Raw genomic sequence first — 19,733 nt, 5'->3', positions numbered from 1 at the left:
CGCTTGCCCTTGCACTCTGATGAAAAACATGTGCCTTAAATACGTCCCGATTATTTTTGTCCTAGCTCACAGTGTTCTCGAAATCTCTCTTTCAAGTCATCAAAATCAAAACGACTGAACCCTTGATAGCTTCATCCCCAGCAGCAGGCAGCAACGTAGCACAGTTGACCTTCTCTTGTTTTTCTGAAATGTCATTCGCGAGTAGGAAAAGCTGGTGGGCAGCTACGGTTGCTGCAACTCCCAAATTCTGACACCACGTGGTGTGATCGGGGCCCGGCGATGGCGGGACGGTGCAGCACGCAGCAGGGGTGAGGGGACGACATTGAGAGCAAGTGTCAAGGTGCGCAAGAGACAGAGACGGCGAGAGAAGGATAGGGAGCGGGAGCTGAACAGCCGAGTTTGAATCGACTCACGCCCGGCTGGATGTGAGGTGTGAGAAATGAAGCACTTGGTACTCAAACCCACCCAGCGGACACAAAGCACCGAAAGCCTGAGCTATAAACATGAAGCTGTTTTTAGATTTATAGACGAGGGGTGCACCGTTCCCGGAGGTACTGCAATACCAGGTCGATGCGTGGAGTGGACGGAGCAAGCCCCTATTCCATCTCCCTGCTCCAAAAATCAATTTAATATATGGTCCCCAGATAAGGGACGTATCAGATATTAAACTGATAAGAACAGATACTACACTTGATCTTAGCCAAAAGGCCGAGAAGCGATAACTACAATACCGCGGACTGCCTCAAGTCCCATTTGTCCTCCATGTTTTCAGTCAGCTTGATTCTGTTCAAAGACTTGTAGATCACTGCTGACAGTTTCCCTGTCGCCGTAGTCCTCCCAGGATTTCTGACTAGAGCAGCAGGTCCGTTTACAGCAGTTGCTTTTTTCCCCCTGTCAGTGAACCACTGCCTCATGGTCATGTAGAGATCGTCAGTATCTCACCAATCAGGTGGGTCAGGGCTAAGCTTACGTGACTTCTCACGTGACCAGCACAGCGTTTTTGAGGAGGCGGTAACCAACTGCAGAACTGCACGCATTGAATGATACATTCAGCCTGTCATGTCTGCATCAGCTCTCTGCACGAGCAACTTCCCCAGTCCCTGCAGCAAATACTCTCTCTTCGGATAAGTATCCGACCCTCCGACCAAAGTCACCATTGAATCTGCCTCCAGCACCCTCTCTCTCGGGCAGTGCACTGCATATTCTAACCACTCGCTGAAGATGCTTGGGCCTAGGACGCTACCTCGATGAAACGTGACACGTAGAGAAGAAAGCAATAGATTCAGCCGAGCCCTCCATGTCTTTGATGTGTGTGTGGATGTGCCTGCAGTTAGAACATTGAACAGTACAGGCCCTTCGGCCCACGATGTCGTGCCGAGCAGTTTTCTTAATCTAAGATCAACCTAACCTACACACCCCTCGATTTACTGCCGCCCAGCGTGTGCTCGCCCAGCAGTCGCTTAAATGTCCCTGACAGTTTGTGGGAGATTAGAAATGTAGTTGTGATGGTGGTTAGAGATGTTGTTTTTGCAGGTGGGTGACGGGGTGCTGTGGGGGGAGGGGAAGGGGAACATTACACAAACGGTCGCGGGATTCTTGCAGCATACTTAAGGCTAAGATTTTAACGAATATAGAGGTTTTTGTTTAAGAAATAGTTTTAAACTAAGAAATAACTTTAAAGTGTTGTAGCTGACCACAAAAGAAGCAGTAGGGGCATTTCACAATAAGCTTATAGTATGATACTGGATAAAATAACAGACAGGCTGTAACAGACAAGGACAAGGACAGCAGGGTAGTCAGATGAGGAAAATTAGAGAAAAACAAGTGAGGTTGTGATAGGATGGGAAAAGGGAGGCGTGATTCCGCAACTTGCAAACCGAATAGGAATGCTTACATGCTTTGTTTCCGCGCGCTTTTGCTAGCCTGATTGCTTGAGCAAAACGCCCGTTCTTGCAAGGCCGTAAAGAATAAGATGTTCTTGTTTCCAAGGCTTTGCCTCGGGCTGAACTGTGAGTGAGTTTTGTTTCTCACAGTTGCCGAAGGGCCCGTTGTTGCGCTGCTCTGTTCGACGTTCTAAAAATCTCAGCTGTTACCAATGTGAAAAATCCCTGCTTCCCCTCAAGGCAAATGATTGGAGCAGGTTCGACTTCTGACCGAAAAATCTCACTGTCAGGAAATCTCGGCTCACCTTTTCGAACAGAAACTCTCACAGACTAATCCATCTTGTCTTGGAAAATGTGAACTCCCATCCCCCAGCCCACCTCGTGCAAATGAACAGCACGACGGGGGACGTGAAGATCAATTTACAGCAAATCAGCCTTTATTGGTTCGGCTCCCGCTCCAAACATTCCAATTCGGTCTGCTTCCTTAGAATTGCAAATCAAGATTCAAGAGTGCTAATTGCAGCGCTAACAGCAAGCTAATGGTTTGATAGTGGCTGTGCAATCAAAAAGCAAGGTCTCAAATGCAAAATAAGGCAAAACACCCAGTAAGCAAAACCTCAGCATCTGTGGAGAGAAAGCAGAATGAACGCTTCGAGTCCAGTGACCCTTCTCCCGAAGGGTGCAGCGAGTTCTGTTTTCGTCTAGACATTACAACCTGCAGCACCACGCGTGGAGTCAGTGATCAACTGCACCTTCACTCTATTGGTAGGCACTGAGCACGTACATCGATGCATGCATCAGGACGAGACGGAACCTGAACCAAACGGACGGAGGCTCCGAAGCTCTCTCCCACCCTCTCACCTTCAGTGCGCACTTGGAGCCATCCATCCGGCTGCTCCGCATCAGGAAGCATCGGTAGCGCGGCCTCAATCAACAGGTGGGAATCAGAAAGCTTCCCCACACAGTCACACAGTACAGAAGAGGCCCTTTGGCCCTCCGAGTCCGCACTGACAAAGCTCCTCTAAGTCTGCTCCAGTCCCACTTTCCAGCACTTGGTCCGTAGCCAGGAAAAGTGATGACATTTCCAGTGCTCATCCAAGTAGTTTTTCAAGGTTTTGAGGTTCCCCGCCTCGCTGCCCTCCCGAGCAGTGCATTCCAGACCGCCGCCACCCTCTGGGAAACGGCTGCTTCCTGTCATGACCGCAAGACCACGGAAGGTCTGACGGCCCGTAAGACGTAGGAGCAGAATCAGGCCATTCGGCCCACGCTCCGCCACTCGGCCGTGGCTCACAGGTTTCTCAACCCCGATTCTCCTGCCCTCTCCCCACAACCCTTGATCCCCTTATAATCAAGAACTTCTCTATCTCTGTCTTAAATGCAACCTCAGCTCGGCCTGAAGGGGCGACCCTTCACCCTGAGGCTGTACTTCCAGGTCCTCGTCTCGCCGACTAGTGGGACCATCGTCTTCACGTCCACTCTCGTGACCAGGCCTCCCAGTAGCCTGTAAGGTTCAGTCAGATCCCGCCTTACCTTTCGAAACACCACCGGGTACAGACCCAGAGACTTTGTGTGACAAACCCTTCAGCCCCAGGGGGAGCACGCTTGTAAACCTCCTCTAGACTCCCTCCAACACCAGCGCATCCCTTCCTTCGGTACAGGGCACAAAACTGCTCCCAATATTCCACCTGTGCTCAGACCAGAGCCTGATGCAGCCTCAGCAGCACACACGTACCTATCGATTCCGCTTGCCCTTGCACTCTGATGAAAAACATGTGCCTTAAATACGTCCCGATTATTTTTGTCCTAGCTCACAGTGTTCTCGAAATCTCTCTTTCAAGTCATCAAAATCAAAACGACTGAACCCTTGATAGCTTCATCCCCAGCAGCAGGCAGCAACGTAGCACAGTTGACCTTCTCTTGTTTTTCTGAAATGTCATTCGCGAGTAGGAAAAGCTGGTGGGCAGCTACGGTTGCTGCAACTCCCAAATTCTGACACCACGTGGTGTGATCGGGGCCCGGCGATGGCGGGACGGTGCAGCACGCAGCAGGGGTGAGGGGACGACATTGAGAGCAAGTGTCAAGGTGCGCAAGAGACAGAGACGGCGAGAGAAGGATAGGGAGCGGGAGCTGAACAGCCGAGTTTGAATCGACTCACGCCCGGCTGGATGTGAGGTGTGAGAAATGAAGCACTTGGTACTCAAACCCACCCAGCGGACACAAAGCACCGAAAGCCTGAGCTATAAACATGAAGCTGTTTTTAGATTTATAGACGAGGGGTGCACCGTTCCCGGAGGTACTGCAATACCAGGTCGATGCGTGGAGTGGACGGAGCAAGCCCCTATTCCATCTCCCTGCTCCAAAAATCAATTTAATATATGGTCCCCAGATAAGGGACGTATCAGATATTAAACTGATAAGAACAGATTTTTTTTTTTATTTCAAAAATATACTTTATTCATAAAAAGATTTGATGGTCTGTACATTTGATCATGCCATACATATGTCCACATTTCCAAACACAGATTCGAATTTATCAATGTCATTTACAATCCTGTGCATTTTTCAATCTTGTACATATATTTGGCTGAGGCATCAGCAGAGCCCAAAAAAAACGTCTGTATGGGCCCCCTGTTCTTCTTTCGGCAGGCCGATCTTACACGGTGGTCTTTCCCCACCGCGCCTTGGCGGCAGCTGCCCCAAGCTTCAGCGCGTCCCTCAACACGTAGTCTTGGACCTTGGAATGTGCCAGTCTGCAACACTCGGTCGGGGTCAACTCCTTCAGCTGGAAGATCAACAGGTTTCGGACCGCCCAGAGAGCGTCCTTCACCGAGTTGATGATCCTCCAGGCGCAGTTAATGTTCGTCTCGGTGTGAGTCCCGGGGAACAGGCCGTAGAGCACGGAGTCCCGCGTCACGGCGCTGCTCGGGACGAACCTCGACAAGCACCACTGCATTCCTCTCCAGACTTCCTCTGCATAGGCACATTCCAGAAGGAGGTGTGTGACAGTCTCGTCCCCCCCGCAGCCACTTCGAGGGCAGCGTGCGGTGCGGCAGAGAGTCCGGGCGTGCATAAAGGATCTCACAGGCAGAGCCCTTCTCACCACCAGCCAAGCCACGTCTTGGTGCTTGTTGGAAAGTTCTGGCGATGAGGCATTCTGCCAAATGGCTTTGACAGTCTGCTCAGGGAACCGCTCGACAGGATCCGCCCTCTCCTTTTCCCGAAGGGTCTCAAGGACGCTACGTGCTGACCACTTCCTGATGGACTTGTGGTCAAAGGTGTTTTTCCTCATAAATTTCTCCACGAAGGACAGGTGATACGGAACGGTCCAACTACTCGGAGCGTTCCGCGGCAGCGAGGCCAGGCCCATCCTTCGCAACACCGGGGACAGGTAGAACCTCAGTACGTAGTGACACTTGGTGTTTGCGTACCGGGGATCCACGCACAGCTTGATGCAGCCACACACAAAGGTGGCCATCAGGGTGAGGGTGGCATTGGGCGTGTTTTTTCCCCCATTGCACCGGTCTTTGTACATTGAGTCTCTTCGGACCCGGTCCATCTTTGATCTCCAAATGAATTGGAAGATGGCCCGGGTGACTGCGGCGGCACAGGTCCTGGGGATAGGCCAGACCTGTGCCACATATAGCAATACTGAGAGGACCTCACACCTGATGACCAGGTTTTTTCCCGCGATGGAGAGCGACCGTTGCCCCCATCTGCCTAGTTTCTGTCTCATCTTTCTGATCCGCTCCTCCCAGGTCTTGGCGCACGCCCCAGCCCCCCCGAACCAAATACCCAGCACCTTCAGGTGGTCAGTCCTGACGGTGAAGGGGATAGAGGATTGGTCGGCCCAGTTCCCGAAGAGCATGGCCTCGCTCTTGCCTCGGTTTACCTTGGCCCCCGAGGCCCGTTCGAACTGGTCGCAGATGCACACGAGTCTGTGCACGGACAGCGGATCCGAGCAGAAAACAGCGACGTCATCCATGTACAGGGAGGCCTTAACCTGCAGGCCCCCGCTGCCAGGAATAGTCACCCCTCTCAGGCTCGCATCCTTCCTGATGGATTCGGCAAATGGCTCTATGCAACACACAAACAAGGCGGGTGAGAGGGGGCATCCCTGCCTGACTCCAGATCTTACAGGGAAGCTATCTGATTCCCACCCATTGATTGAGACTGCACTGACAATGTTGGTGTAGAGCAGTCTGATCCAATTTCCGATTCCCTCCCCAAAGCCCATTTTGGAGAGGACATCCCTCATATATGTATGCGATATCCTGTCAAAGGCTTTCTCCTGGTCCAGGCTGATGAGGCAGGTGTCCACCCCCCTGTCCTGCACGTAGGCGATCGTATCCCTGAGGAGTGCGAGACTCTCAGAGATCTTCCTGCCCGGTACAGCACAGGTTTGGTCCGGGTGGATCACCGATCCCAGAGCAGACCTGACCCGGTTGGCGATGACCTTTGACAGGATTTTGTAGTCTGCATTTAACAGTGAGATCGGTCTCCAATTTCTAATTTCCTCCCTCTCCCCCTTCCGCTTGTAGACGAGGGTGATGATGCCTTTCCTCATGGATTCACTCATGGTACCTGCCCGGAGCATACTGACATACGCCTCCAGCAGGTCCTGGCCGATCAAGTCCCAAAGAGCGGAATAAACCTCGACCGGTAAGCCGTCGCTTCCGGGAGTTTTATTCTTTTCGAAGGACTCGAGGGCCTTGGTCAGTTCATCCAGAGATAGCGGCTGGTCCAGCCTCTCTCGTGTTCCGTCATCTAGGACCTCCGTGATAGAGGACAGGAACGACTGGGAGGCCGCGCTGTCGGTCGGCTTCGAGTCATACAGGCTGGCGTAGAAGGATTTGCTGATCCTCATGACGTCAGCCTGAGATGACGTTACCGAGCCATCTTCTTTCTTCAGGCTGCTGAGCACGGAGCTCTCTTTGTGCACCTTCTGGAAGAAGAAACGTGAGCACGTCTCGTCCTGCTCCACCGAGCGGACCCTGGACCGGAAGATTATCCTGGAGGCCTCCGAGGCAAAGAGCGAGGCTTGCTGGCCCTTCACCTCCTTGAGGTCCTCCGTGACATCCACCCCCATCGTCTGCAGCAGGAGCAGGTTCTGCATACTTTCCTGGAGCTGGGACAGTTTTCCCCGCCTCCTGGACACCTTTGAGGATAAAGAACCTCTTGATGTTCCCTTTTACCGTTTCCCACCAGTCCGCTGGAGACTCAAAGAGGGGCTTCACGGTTCTCCAACCTGCGTAATCCCTCTTGAGCTCTTCGATGTTTCCCGGGGTCAACAGCTTAGTGTTCAGTTTCCACGTTCCCTTGCCCGCCCGCTGTTCGTCCTGTAGGTGACAGTCGGCCAGCAGGAGGCAGTGGTCAGAGAAGAACACCGGCTTGACGTCGGTGGATCTGACCGAGAGCGTTCGGGAGAACAGATACTACACTTGATCTTAGCCAAAAGGCCGAGAAGCGATAACTACAATACCGCGGACTGCCTCAAGTCCCATTTGTCCTCCATGTTTTCAGTCAGCTTGATTCTGTTCAAAGACTTGTAGATCACTGCTGACAGTTTCCCTGTCGCCATAGTCCTCCCAGGATTTCTGACTAGAGCAGCAGGTCCGTTTACAGCAGTTGCTTTTTTCCCCCTGTCAGTGAACCACTGCCTCATGGTCATGTAGAGATCGTCAGTATCTCACCAATCAGGTGGGTCAGGGCTAAGCTTACGTGACTTCTCACGTGACCAGCACAGCGTTTTTGAGGAGGCGGTAACCAACTGCAGAACTGCACGCATTGAATGATACATTCAGCCTGTCATGTCTGCATCAGCTCTCTGCACGAGCAACTTCCCCAGTCCCTGCAGCAAATACTCTCTCTTCGGATAAGTATCCGACCCTCCGACCAAAGTCACCATTGAATCTGCCTCCAGCACCCTCTCTCTCGGGCAGTGCACTGCATATTCTAACCACTCGCTGAAGATGCTTGGGCCTAGGACGCTACCTCGATGAAACGTGACACGTAGAGAAGAAAGCAATAGATTCAGCCGAGCCCTCCATGTCTTTGATGTGTGTGTGGATGTGCCTGCAGTTAGAACATTGAACAGTACAGGCCCTTCGGCCCACGATGTCGTGCCGAGCAGTTTTCTTAATCTAAGATCAACCTAACCTACACACCCCTCGATTTACTGCCGCCCAGCGTGTGCTCGCCCAGCAGTCGCTTAAATGTCCCTGACAGTTTGTGGGAGATTAGAAATGTAGTTGTGATGGTGGTTAGAGATGTTGTTTTTGCAGGTGGGTGACGGGGTGCTGTGGGGGGAGGGGAAGGGGAACATTACACAAACGGTCGCGGGATTCTTGCAGCATACTTAAGGCTAAGATTTTAACGAATATAGAGGTTTTTGTTTAAGAAATAGTTTTAAACTAAGAAATAACTTTAAAGTGTTGTAGCTGACCACAAAAGAAGCAGTAGGGGCATTTCACAATAAGCTTATAGTATGATACTGGATAAAATAACAGACAGGCTGTAACAGACAAGGACAAGGACAGCAGGGTAGTCAGATGAGGAAAATTAGAGAAAAACAAGTGAGGTTGTGATAGGATGGGAAAAGGGAGGCGTGATTCCGCAACTTGCAAACCGAATAGGAATGCTTACATGCTTTGTTTCCGCGCGCTTTTGCTAGCCTGATTGCTTGAGCAAAACGCCCGTTCTTGCAAGGCCGTAAAGAATAAGATGTTCTTGTTTCCAAGGCTTTGCCTCGGGCTGAACTGTGAGTGAGTTTTGTTTCTCACAGTTGCCGAAGGGCCCGTTGTTGCGCTGCTCTGTTCGATGTTCTAAAAATCTCAGCTGTTACCAATGTGAAAAATCCCTGCTTCCCCTCAAGGCAAATGATTGGAGCAGGTTCGACTTCTGACCGAAAAATCTCACTGTCAGGAAATCTCGGCTCACCTTTTCGAACAGAAACTCTCACAGACTAATCCATCTTGTCTTGGAAAATGTGAACTCCCATCCCCCAGCCCACCTCGTGCAAATGAACAGCACGACGGGGGACGTGAAGATCAATTTACAGCAAATCAGCCTTTATTGGTTCGGCTCCCGCTCCAAACATTCCAATTCGGTCTGCTTCCTTAGAATTGCAAATCAAGATTCAAGAGTGCTAATTGCAGCGCTAACAGCAAGCTAATGGTTTGATAGTGGCTGTGCAATCAAAAAGCAAGGTCTCAAATGCAAAATAAGGCAAAACACCCAGTAAGCAAAACCTCAGCATCTGTGGAGAGAAAGCAGAATGAACGCTTCGAGTCCAGTGACCCTTCTCCCGAAGGGTGCAGCGAGTTCTGTTTTCGTCTAGACATTACAACCTGCAGCACCACGCGTGGAGTCAGTGATCAACTGCACCTTCACTCTATTGGTAGGCACTGAGCACGTACATCGATGCATGCATCAGGACGAGACGGAACCTGAACCAAACGGACGGAGGCTCCGAAGCTCTCTCCCACCCTCTCACCTTCAGTGCGCACTTGGAGCCATCCATCCGGCTGCTCCGCATCAGGAAGCATCGGTAGCGCGGCCTCAATCAACAGGTGGGAATCAGAAAGCTTCCCCACACAGTCACACAGTACAGAAGAGGCCCTTTGGCCCTCCGAGTCCGCACTGACAAAGCTCCTCTAAGTCTGCTCCAGTCCCACTTTCCAGCACTTGGTCCGTAGCCAGGAAAAGTGATGACATTTCCAGTGCTCATCCAAGTAGTTTTTCAAGGTTTTGAGGTTCCCCGCCTCGCTGCCCTCCCGAGCAGTGCATTCCAGACCGCCGCCACCCTCTGGGAAACGGCTGCTTCCTGTCATGACCGCAAGACCACGGAAGGTCTGACGGCCCGTAAGACGTAGGAGCAGAATCAGGCCATTCGGCCCACGCTCCGCCACTCGGCCGTGGCTCACAGGTTTCTCAACCCCGATTCTCCTGCCCTCTCCCCACAACCCTTGATCCCCTTATAATCAAGAACTTCTCTATCTCTGTCTTAAATGCAACCTCAGCTCGGCCTGAAGGGGCGACCCTTCACCCTGAGGCTGTACTTCCAGGTCCTCGTCTCGCCGACTAGTGGGACCATCGTCTTCACGTCCACTCTCGTGACCAGGCCTCCCAGTAGCCTGTAAGGTTCAGTCAGATCCCGCCTTACCTTTCGAAACACCACCGGGTACAGACCCAGAGACTTTGTGTGACAAACCCTTCAGCCCCAGGGGGAGCACGCTTGTAAACCTCCTCTAGACTCCCTCCAACACCAGCGCATCCCTTCCTTCGGTACAGGGCACAAAACTGCTCCCAATATTCCACCTGTGCTCAGACCAGAGCCTGATGCAGCCTCAGCAGCACACACGTACCTATCGATTCCGCTTGCCCTTGCACTCTGATGAAAAACATGTGCCTTAAATACGTCCCGATTATTTTTGTCCTAGCTCACAGTGTTCTCGAAATCTCTCTTTCAAGTCATCAAAATCAAAACGACTGAACCCTTGATAGCTTCATCCCCAGCAGCAGGCAGCAACGTAGCACAGTTGACCTTCTCTTGTTTTTCTGAAATGTCATTCGCGAGTAGGAAAAGCTGGTGGGCAGCTACGGTTGCTGCAACTCCCAAATTCTGACACCACGTGGTGTGATCGGGGCCCGGCGATGGCGGGACGGTGCAGCACGCAGCAGGGGTGAGGGGACGACATTGAGAGCAAGTGTCAAGGTGCGCAAGAGACAGAGACGGCGAGAGAAGGATAGGGAGCGGGAGCTGAACAGCCGAGTTTGAATCGACTCACGCCCGGCTGGATGTGAGGTGTGAGAAATGAAGCACTTGGTACTCAAACCCACCCAGCGGACACAAAGCACCGAAAGCCTGAGCTATAAACATGAAGCTGTTTTTAGATTTATAGACGAGGGGTGCACCGTTCCCGGAGGTACTGCAATACCAGGTCGATGCGTGGAGTGGACGGAGCAAGCCCCTATTCCATCTCCCTGCTCCAAAAATCAATTTAATATATGGTCCCCAGATAAGGGACGTATCAGATATTAAACTGATAAGAACAGATACTACACTTGATCTTAGCCAAAAGGCCGAGAAGCGATAACTACAATACCGCGGACTGCCTCAAGTCCCATTTGTCCTCCATGTTTTCAGTCAGCTTGATTCTGTTCAAAGACTTGTAGATCACTGCTGACAGTTTCCCTGTCGCCGTAGTCCTCCCAGGATTTCTGACTAGAGCAGCAGGTCCGTTTACAGCAGTTGCTTTTTTCCCCCTGTCAGTGAACCACTGCCTCATGGTCATGTAGAGATCGTCAGTATCTCACCAATCAGGTGGGTCAGGGCTAAGCTTACGTGACTTCTCACGTGACCAGCACAGCGTTTTTGAGGAGGCGGTAACCAACTGCAGAACTGCACGCATTGAATGATACATTCAGCCTGTCATGTCTGCATCAGCTCTCTGCACGAGCAACTTCCCCAGTCCCTGCAGCAAATACTCTCTCTTCGGATAAGTATCCGACCCTCCGACCAAAGTCACCATTGAATCTGCCTCCAGCACCCTCTCTCTCGGGCAGTGCACTGCATATTCTAACCACTCGCTGAAGATGCTTGGGCCTAGGACGCTACCTCGATGAAACGTGACACGTAGAGAAGAAAGCAATAGATTCAGCCGAGCCCTCCATGTCTTTGATGTGTGTGTGGATGTGCCTGCAGTTAGAACATTGAACAGTACAGGCCCTTCGGCCCACGATGTCGTGCCGAGCAGTTTTCTTAATCTAAGATCAACCTAACCTACACACCCCTCGATTTACTGCCGCCCAGCGTGTGCTCGCCCAGCAGTCGCTTAAATGTCCCTGACAGTTTGTGGGAGATTAGAAATGTAGTTGTGATGGTGGTTAGAGATGTTGTTTTTGCAGGTGGGTGACGGGGTGCTGTGGGGGGAGGGGAAGGGGAACATTACACAAACGGTCGCGGGATTCTTGCAGCATACTTAAGGCTAAGATTTTAACGAATATAGAGGTTTTTGTTTAAGAAATAGTTTTAAACTAAGAAATAACTTTAAAGTGTTGTAGCTGACCACAAAAGAAGCAGTAGGGGCATTTCACAATAAGCTTATAGTATGATACTGGATAAAATAACAGACAGGCTGTAACAGACAAGGACAAGGACAGCAGGGTAGTCAGATGAGGAAAATTAGAGAAAAACAAGTGAGGTTGTGATAGGATGGGAAAAGGGAGGCGTGATTCCGCAACTTGCAAACCGAATAGGAATGCTTACATGCTTTGTTTCCGCGCGCTTTTGCTAGCCTGATTGCTTGAGCAAAACGCCCGTTCTTGCAAGGCCGTAAAGAATAAGATGTTCTTGTTTCCAAGGCTTTGCCTCGGGCTGAACTGTGAGTGAGTTTTGTTTCTCACAGTTGCCGAAGGGCCCGTTGTTGCGCTGCTCTGTTCGACGTTCTAAAAATCTCAGCTGTTACCAATGTGAAAAATCCCTGCTTCCCCTCAAGGCAAATGATTGGAGCAGGTTCGACTTCTGACCGAAAAATCTCACTGTCAGGAAATCTCGGCTCACCTTTTCGAACAGAAACTCTCACAGACTAATCCATCTTGTCTTGGAAAATGTGAACTCCCATCCCCCAGCCCACCTCGTGCAAATGAACAGCACGACGGGGGACGTGAAGATCAATTTACAGCAAATCAGCCTTTATTGGTTCGGCTCCCGCTCCAAACATTCCAATTCGGTCTGCTTCCTTAGAATTGCAAATCAAGATTCAAGAGTGCTAATTGCAGCGCTAACAGCAAGCTAATGGTTTGATAGTGGCTGTGCAATCAAAAAGCAAGGTCTCAAATGCAAAATAAGGCAAAACACCCAGTAAGCAAAACCTCAGCATCTGTGGAGAGAAAGCAGAATGAACGCTTCGAGTCCAGTGACCCTTCTCCCGAAGGGTGCAGCGAGTTCTGTTTTCGTCTAGACATTACAACCTGCAGCACCACGCGTGGAGTCAGTGATCAACTGCACCTTCACTCTATTGGTAGGCACTGAGCACGTACATCGATGCATGCATCAGGACGAGACGGAACCTGAACCAAACGGACGGAGGCTCCGAAGCTCTCTCCCACCCTCTCACCTTCAGTGCGCACTTGGAGCCATCCATCCGGCTGCTCCGCATCAGGAAGCATCGGTAGCGCGGCCTCAATCAACAGGTGGGAATCAGAAAGCTTCCCCACACAGTCACACAGTACAGAAGAGGCCCTTTGGCCCTCCGAGTCCGCACTGACAAAGCTCCTCTAAGTCTGCTCCAGTCCCACTTTCCAGCACTTGGTCCGTAGCCAGGAAAAGTGATGACATTTCCAGTGCTCATCCAAGTAGTTTTTCAAGGTTTTGAGGTTCCCCGCCTCGCTGCCCTCCCGAGCAGTGCATTCCAGACCGCCGCCACCCTCTGGGAAACGGCTGCTTCCTGTCATGACCGCAAGACCACGGAAGGTCTGACGGCCCGTAAGACGTAGGAGCAGAATCAGGCCATTCGGCCCACGCTCCGCCACTCGGCCGTGGCTCACAGGTTTCTCAACCCCGATTCTCCTGCCCTCTCCCCACAACCCTTGATCCCCTTATAATCAAGAACTTCTCTATCTCTGTCTTAAATGCAACCTCAGCTCGGCCTGAAGGGGCGACCCTTCACCCTGAGGCTGTACTTCCAGGTCCTCGTCTCGCCGACTAGTGGGACCATCGTCTTCACGTCCACTCTCGTGACCAGGCCTCCCAGTAGCCTGTAAGGTTCAGTCAGATCCCGCCTTACCTTTCGAAACACCACCGGGTACAGACCCAGAGACTTTGTGTGACAAACCCTTCAGCCCCAGGGGGAGCACGCTTGTAAACCTCCTCTAGACTCCCTCCAACACCAGCGCATCCCTTCCTTCGGTACAGGGCACAAAACTGCTCCCAATATTCCACCTGTGCTCAGACCAGAGCCTGATGCAGCCTCAGCAGCACACACGTACCTATCGATTCCGCTTGCCCTTGCACTCTGATGAAAAACATGTGCCTTAAATACGTCCCGATTATTTTTGTCCTAGCTCACAGTGTTCTCGAAATCTCTCTTTCAAGTCATCAAAATCAAAACGACTGAACCCTTGATAGCTTCATCCCCAGCAGCAGGCAGCAACGTAGCACAGTTGACCTTCTCTTGTTTTTCTGAAATGTCATTCGCGAGTAGGAAAAGCTGGTGGGCAGCTACGGTTGCTGCAACTCCCAAATTCTGACACCACGTGGTGTGATCGGGGCCCGGCGATGGCGGGACGGTGCAGCACGCAGCAGGGGTGAGGGGACGACATTGAGAGCAAGTGTCAAGGTGCGCAAGAGACAGAGACGGCGAGAGAAGGATAGGGAGCGGGAGCTGAACAGCCGAGTTTGAATCGACTCACGCCCGGCTGGATGTGAGGTGTGAGAAATGAAGCACTTGGTACTCAAACCCACCCAGCGGACACAAAGCACCGAAAGCCTGAGCTATAAACATGAAGCTGTTTTTAGATTTATAGACGAGGGGTGCACCGTTCCCGGAGGTACTGCAATACCAGGTCGATGCGTGGAGTGGACGGAGCAAGCCCCTATTCCATCTCCCTGCTCCAAAAATCAATTTAATATATGGTCCCCAGATAAGGGACGTATCAGATATTAAACTGATAAGAACAGATTTTTTTTTTTTTATTTCAAAAATATACTTTATTCATAAAAAGATTTGATGGTCTGTACATTTGATCATGCCATACATATGTCCACATTTCCAAACACAGATTCGAATTTATCAATGTCATTTACAATCCTGTGCATTTTTCAATCTTGTACATATATTTGGCTGAGGCATCAGCAGAGCCCAAAAAAAACGTCTGTATGGGCCCCCTGTTCTTCTTTCGGCAGGCCGATCTTACACGGTGGTCTTTCCCCACCGCGCCTTGGCGGCAGCTGCCCCAAGCTTCAGCGCGTCCCTCAACACGTAGTCTTGGACCTTGGAATGTGCCAGTCTGCAACACTCGGTCGGGGTCAACTCCTTCAGCTGGAAGATCAACAGGTTTCGGACCGCCCAGAGAGCGTCCTTCACCGAGTTGATGATCCTCCAGGCGCAGTTAATGTTCGTCTCGGTGTGAGTCCCGGGGAACAGGCCGTAGAGCACGGAGTCCCGCGTCACGGCGCTGCTCGGGACGAACCTCGACAAGCACCACTGCATTCCTCTCCAGACTTCCTCTGCATAGGCACATTCCAGAAGGAGGTGTGTGACAGTCTCGTCCCCCCCGCAGCCACTTCGAGGGCAGCGTGCGGTGCGGCAGAGAGTCCGGGCGTGCATAAAGGATCTCACAGGCAGAGCCCTTCTCACCACCAGCCAAGCCACGTCTTGGTGCTTGTTGGAAAGTTCTGGCGATGAGGCATTCTGCCAAATGGCTTTGACAGTCTGCTCAGGGAACCGCTCGACAGGATCCGCCCTCTCCTTTTCCCGAAGGGTCTCAAGGACGCTACGTGCTGACCACTTCCTGATGGACTTGTGGTCAAAGGTGTTTTTCCTCATAAATTTCTCCACGAAGGACAGGTGATACGGAACGGTCCAACTACTCGGAGCGTTCCGCGGCAGCGAGGCCAGGCCCATCCTTCGCAACACCGGGGACAGGTAGAACCTCAGTACGTAGTGACACTTGGTGTTTGCGTACCGGGGATCCACGCACAGCTTGATGCAGCCACACACAAAGGTGGCCATCAGGGTGAGGGTGGCATTGGGCGTGTTTTTTCCCCCATTGCACCGGTCTTTGTACATTGAGTCTCTTCGGACCCGGTCCATCTTTGATCTCCAAATGAATTGGAAGATGGCCCGGGTGACTGCGGCGGCACAGGTCCTGGGGATAGGCCAGACCTGTGCCACATATAGCAATACTGAGAGGACCTCACACCTGATGACCAGGTTTTTTCCCGCGATGGAGAGCGACCGTTGCCCCCATCTGCCTAGTTTCTGTCTCATCTTTCTGATCCGCTCCTCCCAGGTCTTGGCGCACGCCCCAGCCCCCCCGAACCAAATACCCAGCACCTTCAGGTGGTCAGTCCTGACGGTGAAGGGGATAGAGGATTGGTCGGCCCAGTTCCCGAAGAGCATGGCCTCGCTCTTGCCTCGGTTTACCTTGGCCCCCGAGGCCCGTTCGAACTGGTCGCAGATGCACACGAGTCTGTGCACGGACAGCGGATCCGAGCAGAAAACAGCGACGTCATCCATGTACAGGGAGGCCTTAACCTGCAGGCCCCCGCTGCCAGGAATAGTCACCCCTCTCAGGCTCGCATCCTTCCTGATGGATTCGGCAAATGGCTCTATGCAACACACAAACAAGGCGGGTGAGAGGGGGCATCCCTGCCTGACTCCAGATCTTACAGGGAAGCTATCTGATTCCCACCCATTGATTGAGACTGCACTGACAATGTTGGTGTAGAGCAGTCTGATCCAATTTCCGATTCCCTCCCCAAAGCCCATTTTGGAGAGGACATCCCTCATATATGTATGCGATATCCTGTCAAAGGCTTTCTCCTGGTCCAGGCTGATGAGGCAGGTGTCCACCCCCCTGTCCTGCACGTAGGCGATCGTATCCCTGAGGAGTGCGAGACTCTCAGAGATCTTCCTGCCCGGTACAGCACAGGTTTGGTCCGGGTGGATCACCGATCCCAGAGCAGACCTGACCCGGTTGGCGATGACCTTTGACAGGATTTTGTAGTCTGCATTTAACAGTGAGATCGGTCTCCAATTTCTAATTTCCTCCCTCTCCCCCTTCCGCTTGTAGACGAGGGTGATGATGCCTTTCCTCATGGATTCACTCATGGTACCTGCCCGGAGCATACTGACATACGCCTCCAGCAGGTCCTGGCCGATCAAGTCCCAAAGAGCGGAATAAACCTCGACCGGTAAGCCGTCGCTTCCGGGAGTTTTATTCTTTTCGAAGGACTCGAGGGCCTTGGTCAGTTCATCCAGAGATAGCGGCTGGTCCAGCCTCTCTCGTGTTCCGTCATCTAGGACCTCCGTGATAGAGGACAGGAACGACTGGGAGGCCGCGCTGTCGGTCGGCTTCGAGTCATACAGGCTGGCGTAGAAGGATTTGCTGATCCTCATGACGTCAGCCTGAGATGACGTTACCGAGCCATCTTCTTTCTTCAGGCTGCTGAGCACGGAGCTCTCTTTGTGCACCTTCTGGAAGAAGAAACGTGAGCACGTCTCGTCCTGCTCCACCGAGCGGACCCTGGACCGGAAGATTATCCTGGAGGCCTCCGAGGCAAAGAGCGAGGCTTGCTGGCCCTTCACCTCCTTGAGGTCCTCCGTGACATCCACCCCCATCGTCTGCAGCAGGAGCAGGTTCTGCATACTTTCCTGGAGCTGGGACAGTTTTCCCCGCCTCCTGGACACCTTTGAGGATAAAGAACCTCTTGATGTTCCCTTTTACCGTTTCCCACCAGTCCGCTGGAGACTCAAAGAGGGGCTTCACGGTTCTCCAACCTGCGTAATCCCTCTTGAGCTCTTCGATGTTTCCCGGGGTCAACAGCTTAGTGTTCAGTTTCCACGTTCCCTTGCCCGCCCGCTGTTCGTCCTGTAGGTGACAGTCGGCCAGCAGGAGGCAGTGGTCAGAGAAGAACACCGGCTTGACGTCGGTGGATCTGACCGAGAGCGTTCGGGAGAACAGATACTACACTTGATCTTAGCCAAAAGGCCGAGAAGCGATAACTACAATACCGCGGACTGCCTCAAGTCCCATTTGTCCTCCATGTTTTCAGTCAGCTTGATTCTGTTCAAAGACTTGTAGATCACTGCTGACAGTTTCCCTGTCGCCATAGTCCTCCCAGGATTTCTGACTAGAGCAGCAGGTCCGTTTACAGCAGTTGCTTTTTTCCCCCTGTCAGTGAACCACTGCCTCATGGTCATGTAGAGATCGTCAGTATCTCACCAATCAGGTGGGTCAGGGCTAAGCTTACGTGACTTCTCACGTGACCAGCACAGCGTTTTTGAGGAGGCGGTAACCAACTGCAGAACTGCACGCATTGAATGATACATTCAGCCTGTCATGTCTGCATCAGCTCTCTGCACGAGCAACTTCCCCAGTCCCTGCAGCAAATACTCTCTCTTCGGATAAGTATCCGACCCTCCGACCAAAGTCACCATTGAATCTGCCTCCAGCACCCTCTCTCTCGGGCAGTGCACTGCATATTCTAACCACTCGCTGAAGATGCTTGGGCCTAGGACGCTACCTCGATGAAACGTGACACGTAGAGAAGAAAGCAATAGATTCAGCCGAGCCCTCCATGTCTTTGATGTGTGTGTGGATGTGCCTGCAGTTAGAACATTGAACAGTACAGGCCCTTCGGCCCACGATGTCGTGCCGAGCAGTTTTCTTAATCTAAGATCAACCTAACCTACACACCCCTCGATTTACTGCCGCCCAGCGTGTGCTCGCCCAGCAGTCGCTTAAATGTCCCTGACAGTTTGTGGGAGATTAGAAATGTAGTTGTGATGGTGGTTAGAGATGTTGTTTTTGCAGGTGGGTGACGGGGTGCTGTGGGGGGAGGGGAAGGGGAACATTACACAAACGGTCGCGGGATTCTTGCAGCATACTTAAGGCTAAGATTTTAACGAATATAGAGGTTTTTGTTTAAGAAATAGTTTTAAACTAAGAAATAACTTTAAAGTGTTGTAGCTGACCACAAAAGAAGCAGTAGGGGCATTTCACAATAAGCTTATAGTATGATACTGGATAAAATAACAGACAGGCTGTAACAGACAAGGACAAGGACAGCAGGGTAGTCAGATGAGGAAAATTAGAGAAAAACAAGTGAGGTTGTGATAGGATGGGAAAAGGGAGGCGTGATTCCGCAACTTGCAAACCGAATAGGAATGCTTACATGCTTTGTTTCCGCGCGCTTTTGCTAGCCTGATTGCTTGAGCAAAACGCCCGTTCTTGCAAGGCCGTAAAGAATAAGATGTTCTTGTTTCCAAGGCTTTGCCTCGGGCTGAACTGTGAGTGAGTTTTGTTTCTCACAGTTGCCGAAGGGCCCGTTGTTGCGCTGCTCTGTTCGACGTTCTAAAAATCTCAGCTGTTACCAATGTGAAAAATCCCTGCTTCCCCTCAAGGCAAATGATTGGAGCAGGTTCGACTTCTGACCGAAAAATCTCACTGTCAGGAAATCTCGGCTCACCTTTTCGAACAGAAACTCTCACAGACTAATCCATCTTGTCTTGGAAAATGTGAACTCCCATCCCCCAGCCCACCTCGTGCAAATGAACAGCACGACGGGGGACGTGAAGATCAATTTACAGCAAATCAGCCTTTATTGGTTCGGCTCCCGCTCCAAACATTCCAATTCGGTCTGCTTCCTTAGAATTGCAAATCAAGATTCAAGAGTGCTAATTGCAGCGCTAACAGCAAGCTAATGGTTTGATAGTGGCTGTGCAATCAAAAAGCAAGGTCTCAAATGCAAAATAAGGCAAAACACCCAGTAAGCAAAACCTCAGCATCTGTGGAGAGAAAGCAGAATGAACGCTTCGAGTCCAGTGACCCTTCTCCCGAAGGGTGCAGCGAGTTCTGTTTTCGTCTAGACATTACAACCTGCAGCACCACGCGTGGAGTCAGTGATCAACTGCACCTTCACTCTATTGGTAGGCACTGAGCACGTACATCGATGCATGCATCAGGACGAGACGGAACCTGAACCAAACGGACGGAGGCTCCGAAGCTCTCTCCCACCCTCTCACCTTCAGTGCGCACTTGGAGCCATCCATCCGGCTGCTCCGCATCAGGAAGCATCGGTAGCGCGGCCTCAATCAACAGGTGGGAATCAGAAAGCTTCCCCAC

General features: G+C 51.8%; 3 non-coding genes and 3 pseudogenes across 3 annotated transcripts; all 6 read right to left on the bottom strand.

Annotated features, from left to right (window-relative positions):
* Positions 1 to 529: 529 nt before the first annotated feature.
* Positions 530 to 720, bottom strand: LOC140453480 (U2 spliceosomal RNA). Its single transcript, XR_011952402.1, has one exon. It is a non-coding gene; the product is annotated as a U2 spliceosomal RNA (small nuclear RNA).
* Positions 721 to 4,154: 3,434 nt separating this feature from the next.
* Positions 4,155 to 4,352, bottom strand: LOC140453491 (U2 spliceosomal RNA). The gene has a single exon (XR_011952405.1). It is a non-coding gene; the product is annotated as a U2 spliceosomal RNA (small nuclear RNA).
* Positions 4,353 to 7,244: 2,892 nt separating this feature from the next.
* LOC140453523 (U2 spliceosomal RNA) lies at positions 7,245 to 7,351 on the bottom strand (annotated as a pseudogene).
* Positions 7,352 to 10,785: 3,434 nt separating this feature from the next.
* On the bottom strand, positions 10,786 to 10,976 carry LOC140453477 (U2 spliceosomal RNA). Its single transcript, XR_011952397.1, has one exon. It is a non-coding gene; the product is annotated as a U2 spliceosomal RNA (small nuclear RNA).
* A 3,434-nt stretch (positions 10,977 to 14,410) lies between these two features.
* On the bottom strand, positions 14,411 to 14,589 carry LOC140453495 (U2 spliceosomal RNA; annotated as a pseudogene).
* Positions 14,590 to 17,502: 2,913 nt separating this feature from the next.
* On the bottom strand, positions 17,503 to 17,609 carry LOC140453519 (U2 spliceosomal RNA; annotated as a pseudogene).
* Between the last annotated feature and the right edge of the window lie 2,124 nt (positions 17,610 to 19,733).

Source organism: Chiloscyllium punctatum, chromosome 2, assembly GCF_047496795.1.
Source record: "Chiloscyllium punctatum isolate Juve2018m chromosome 2, sChiPun1.3, whole genome shotgun sequence".
Classification (NCBI taxonomy): Eukaryota; Metazoa; Chordata; class Chondrichthyes; order Orectolobiformes; family Hemiscylliidae; genus Chiloscyllium; species Chiloscyllium punctatum.
The sequence above is the reverse complement of the archived record's forward strand: the minus strand, read 5'-3'. Positions and strand labels throughout refer to the sequence as shown.